Raw genomic sequence first — 6000 nt, 5'->3', positions numbered from 1 at the left:
CCTTTGTCCCTACCAAGTCCCATGTAACTTAACTGCCACTCCCTCCGCCATGTGGTGCAAAGTGACAGAGTTGGGGAGCTGTAGATCACCTAAGCACTGGTCATGACTGCACTGGTGGGCGGCCACCTGGTCTATATTCCACTGCCGTTTTTTTACCCCATGCTGGCACCCCAATTCTTCCCTAAATGTGCACCTCAACAGATTGCATCCTATATTTCTTTTTTGCTAACTGTCGGGGCTTCTAGCATAACAGAACGCTAGTTAGACAGGGCAATGTTGGTTCTTTACACGTATTTAGTTGATCACGTAACCACGCCAATGAAATCATCGCACTCATATTTGATGTATAAGAGGTTATTATAGCAGAATATCTGGTACAACGATAAATTAGGGTAATCAAGGTGACACACGCCGCTCACAGACTTTCACTGCTATCGTTTTTTCTTTGCAGGCCCTTTGCACAATCTTGGTTGCTACAGATGAGGGAACCCACGAAAACAACATTGAACTGTTCCATGAAAGGCGTGATCAAGAATGAAAAGAAGAACCAGGCCTGCTCAATTTAAGTAAAAAAATACTTTGCCCAGCTTTCAGCCCGTTGTGCATAATGGTTGGCAATGTGTTTAAGAAAGAGCGCCGGGATCAATACAAACAAGCGTATCGAGGCAATACACAAAGTACTCAAGTACTGCTATATACATGGCAAGACAAACAAAAGAGTATCAGTCTTTCTCAAGCTAACAAGAGCTAAGATATTCAACCGCCGTACAAAATTTCTAAAGATTGCAGAAATCGAATTTGAACGTTGCACCAGAGTCCGACATACAGAAGGCTTAACAACCAAACCTGATCAAGTGTAGGTCCCCTGGAGTGATGATGATGATGATGTGTGGTTTTTTGTGGCGCAAGGGCCAAGTTTGGCCAAAGAGCGCCATGACAAGTGGTAATGTTGACGGTGTATTATGAAGATGTGACTTGGCTGTAAAGTGGCCTAAAAATAAACGCTGTAAAGTGCGTAAAATTAACGTGTTATAAAATTATGGCGATGACAGATGGCGAATACTCTGAACATTAAAATCCATCGTAGAAGAATGATGGAAAGTAGAAAAACATAGGATGTTAAAATTACTTGGAGCACTGCTGCCTCGCCAGAGCCCTTGAAACACAAGGGCCTAGAGGCATGTGCGATACGAAAAAGCTATCGCAGTGGCATCCTCTGAAGAGAGGACCCACTACGAACATGTGGGGCTAAAAACATACAAAACAACATCTTTCAGAAAACTTAGCACTGTGTTGGTGTCAAATAAAGGTTCTGGGCCGAGTAACATAACAGGATGAAGGGGGATGTGCTGTCGGTATGCTAAGGGAAAATGTTTCTTTCTTTCATATTCGGCTTCCCGACACTTCAGGAGGACGTGGAGGACGGTCAGCCTCTCCCGCATCTACCGCAGGTTGGAGGATCATTTCCAGTGAGTAAATAGTTATGCGTGCCAAATGTATGTCCTATTCTGAGACGACAGAATAGGACATCTGTTCGGCGTGATTTTGTTACGGAAGGCCAGAATCCTAAGTGTGGCTTTATCACGTGGAGCTTATTATTTGTTTCCGCGTCCCATAGGCGTTGCCAGTGGTTGCGTAGTTTCCTCCGTAAAAAGGGCTTCAGATCTGTGACAGGAACTGCAGCGGTGGGATTAGCAGAATGCCATGCAACTGACGTGGCCATCTGGTCCGCCAGAACATTACCTTCGATGGCCCTATGACCTGGCACCCAGCATATAATCACATGCTGGTTAGATAAATATGCTTTACATAAGACGGAATAGAGTTCGATTATAACAGGATTTTTGTGCTTACAGAACGATATCAAAGCCTTCACAACACTTAGGGAGTCCGCATATATGACTGATTTTTTGAGTTTTGATTTGCTAATATGCTTCACGGTCGACAATACTGCGTAGGCCTCAGCCGTAAAGATACTAGTTTCCGGATGCAGTACGTCGCATTCCGAGAAGGATGGACCGACGGCTGCATAGGACACCCCGTCGTGTGACTTTGATGCGTCTGTGTAGAACTCCGTGCAGGAGTGTTTGTGCTGGAGTTCACGGAAATGCATTTGGATTTCAATCTCTGAAGCGTGTTTTGTAACTTGCATGAAAGATATATCGCATTGTATGAGCTGCCACTCCCAAGGAGGTAGCAGCTTGGCTGGATGCATTAGGGGGAGCTCGAGGAGTGGGACATGCATTTGATCACTAAGCTCCCTCACACGCAGCGAGAAAGGGTGTCTTACGGAGGGACGATTGCGAAAGAGTGTAGCATATGTCATGTCATTAATGGTATTAAAACAGGGATGCTGTGGATTTGAGTGGACTTTCAGAAAATATGTTTGGCTAATGTATGTTCTCTGCAGATGAAGTGACCACTCATTTGATTCTACATATAAACTTTGTATGGGACTCGTTCTGAAAGCGCCTGTGGCCAGTCGGATTCCTAGATGGTGGACCGGATCTAGCATCTTTAGCGCGCTCGGGGCTGCAGAATGATAGATCACGGCACCATAGTCTAGTCGTGATCGATTGAGGCTCTTATATATATTCATTAAACACTTCCTGTCACTACCCCACGTAGTCTGGGATAGAAGTTTCATTATATTCATTGTTTTCAGACATTTTTCTCTAAGATGTTTAATGTGGGACACGAAAGTTAGTCTGTAGTCAAGTACGACACCTCGAAATTTGTGTTCTTTGTTTACAGGTATCTGTTGTCCACGCAGTTCTATGCAAGGATCTGGAATAAGTCCTCTCTTTCTTGTAAAAAGAACACAAGAGCTTTTGTTAGGATTGATCCTAAATCCATTCCTGTCTGCCCACATTGACACTTTGTTCAGGCCATGCTGTACCTGTCTTTCGCAGACTGCGAGGTTACAAGATTTGAAAGCTATTTGAATGTCGTCCACATAGACAGAGTAAAAGATGGCGGGTGGTAGTGAAGCACGAAGCGTGTTCATCTTCACGATAAAGAGCGTGCAGCTGAGCACGCCTCCTTGGGGTACACCCGTTTCTTGCGTAAAAGGACGTGAGAGTGCATTGCCGACTTTTACCCGGAAGGTACGATTTGACAGATAGCTTTTTATTATATTAAACATATTACCGTGGATGCCCATTTCTGACAGGTCTCTTAAGATTCCGTAACGCCACGTTGTGTCATACGCCTTTTCCATATCGAGAAATATCGATAGGAAGAACTGTTTATGTATAAATGCGTCCCGGATATTCCCTTCAACACGCACGAGATGATCGGTTGTGGAGCGCCCTTCTCGGAAGCCGCACTGATAAGGATCAAGCATTTTGCTCTGTTCAAGGAAATGAATGAGTCGCCGATTTATCATTTTTTTCGAACACCTTACAAATGCAGCTTGTGAGGGCTATCGGGCGGTAATTTACCACCGAGGAAGGGTCTTTGCCTTGTTTCAAAACAGGGACAACAATGGCTTCCTTCCACGCGGTTGGAAGGTACCCTGCATCCCAGATGGTGTTGAAAAGTGTGAGTAGTGTAAGTTGCGTGTCATTGTGTAAGTTGTTGAGCATTTCATACAAGATTCTATCAGATCCGGGTGCTGAGCTCTTGCATGCACTCAAGGCAACTTTCAACTCGGCAGCACTAAAAGGGCAATTGTACGGTTCATTCTGTCGGAATTTATTGGTGAGTGGCTTGCATTCTTCAATTTGTTTATATTTTAGGAAGGATTGCGTATAATGATTTGAGCTTCATACACTCTCAAAGTGCTCTCCGAGTGAGTTGGCCTGATCTTGCAGTGTATCTCCCTGTGTGTTTACTAGGGGGAGTGAATGTGTTTGCCGCCCTCTAATCCTATTTACTCTGTTCCAGGCTTTGGCCTCATCCCTAAACGAGTTAATACTTGATAAAAACTTGTGCCTACTTTCTCGTCTGGCCTGTCGGCGGGTTCGCCTGCCTTCGGATTTTACTTTTTTAAAGTTGACTAGATTCTCTGCAGTGGGAGAAGCGCGTAGCAACCCCCACGCCCTGTTCTGTTTTTTACGAGCGATCCTACAATCGTCGTTCCACCATGGGACACGCCGTTTGCAGGCCAAGCCTTTTACTTCTGATATGCATATAAATGCGACATCTATTATGAATGCTGTAAAAAACTCGACTGCAGCGTCAATTCCTAACGAAGACTGCTCAGCCCATGAGATACTAGTTAGAGATCGAAATTTCTCCCAATCAGCTGTCTCAATCTTCCACCTAGGAGCATATGGTGGATATTCGTTTTCTTTATATGATCTTAGCAGTATAGGGAAGTGGTCGCTACCGTAAGGGTTGTCGGTAACTTCCCATTCAAGTTCAGGCAGCACAGGAGGAGGAATAAACTTTTATTGTAGAACCAGCACTTTATGATGGCGGGGCCTACGCCTCCCACGAAGGGACGTCGAGGGCTTGCCTCGCCGCCGCCTCGCGGGCGTGCTGGGTCGCCCAGACGGGGAGACTATACTAAGATCTATTGACGAAAAGGATCGGTTTGCAAGAGAGTAATATGTGGGTTCTTTCTTATTGAGAAGGCACGCTCCAGAAGAAAAAAGGAACTGTTCAACAAGGCGACCTCCCGCATCTATACGGGAGTCGCCCCACAGGGAGCTGTGCGCATTGAAATCGCCAAGAACAGCATAAGTTCTGGCAATTGATCGATCAAGGAGTGAAATTCATGTTTGTTCAGTTGGTAATGCGGGGGTATGTAAAGGGAGCAAATGGTGATGAGTTTGTTTAGTAGGACAACTCGAACCGCCAGTGCTTCAAGGGGCGTTTGTAGCTGTAAAGGCTGACACGCAATACTTCTATGAGTAAGAATCGCAACACAACCCGATGATGTGACGGCATCATCGCGATCTTTGCGAAACGTAAAATACGTACGGAGAAAGTTTGTGTGTTTGGATTTTAAGTGTGTTTCCTGTAAACACAGCACTTTTGGATTGTGTTGGTGGATGATTTCCTGCACATCATCAAGGTTCCTAAGAAGACCTCTGACGTTCCACAGTATGATTTGTGTATCCATATTTAAAGTAAGTTGGTGCTGTGTGTACGGAAACGGAAAGATGCCTTAGATTACAGAGCTCTTTCGAGGCCCTGTAATCGGGGTTTTGCTCTTTCTGGAGCGTTCGAGTGAGCCTCGCCGCTCCTTCGGCGCTTGGTGCGCCTTGAGGTTAGGTGTAGTGTCCATTGCCTCGTGTGAGGCGCCGGACACGTGCTCTTGCGAGCGAGAAGTAACTAGAGAGGGTCCCGCCTTGGGGGGCAAGACCCCTGCGCCCACCAGCCCGGAGGTCAATGGGGCTCCCAGAGGGATTTGGCTGCGCCGGCTGTTGCCAACGCAGGAAGGGGCCGAGGAGGCCGGGGCAGCCTCAGCTGCGCCAACCTTCGGGGTCGATGATCCCTCATTCAGGGTTGACGGAGCAGCGCTAGCTGCAACCGCCGTGGGGGCAGATGGCGTAGCTGCCGACTCACTGCCTGTGGGCCAGACAGCCGCCGGAGGCCGTTGTGACGCTGCCCCCTGACGCGCCACTTCGGCAAAGCTTTTCTTTGGCAAGTATGCTACCCGCCTGCGTGCCTCTTTGAATGATATGTTTTCCTTTACTTTGATTGTGACTATGTCTTTCTCTTTTTTCCAGGACGGGCACGACCGCGAGTATGCGGCGTGCTCGCCTTCACAGTTTACACAATGGAGAGTGTTCACGCAAGCTTCAGAAGTATGTTCGTGTGCACTGCACTTCGCACAGGTTTGACGGCCTCGGCAGCTCTGCGAGCTGTGGCCGAAGCGCTGGCATTTAAAACACCTTAGGGGATTTGGCACATATGGCCGAACACGGAGCTTGATGTACCCGGCCTCTACAGACTCGGGCAGAATACTTGAGCCGAAAGTCAATATAAGGTGTTTGGTCTTGATTTCTTTGCTGTCACGCCTGATCTTAATTCTTTTAACATTGATAA

This window comes from Dermacentor albipictus, chromosome 6, assembly GCF_038994185.2.
Source record: "Dermacentor albipictus isolate Rhodes 1998 colony chromosome 6, USDA_Dalb.pri_finalv2, whole genome shotgun sequence".
In the NCBI taxonomy this organism is placed as follows: domain Eukaryota; kingdom Metazoa; phylum Arthropoda; class Arachnida; order Ixodida; family Ixodidae; genus Dermacentor; species Dermacentor albipictus.
Note: the sequence above shows the minus strand (reverse complement) of the source record.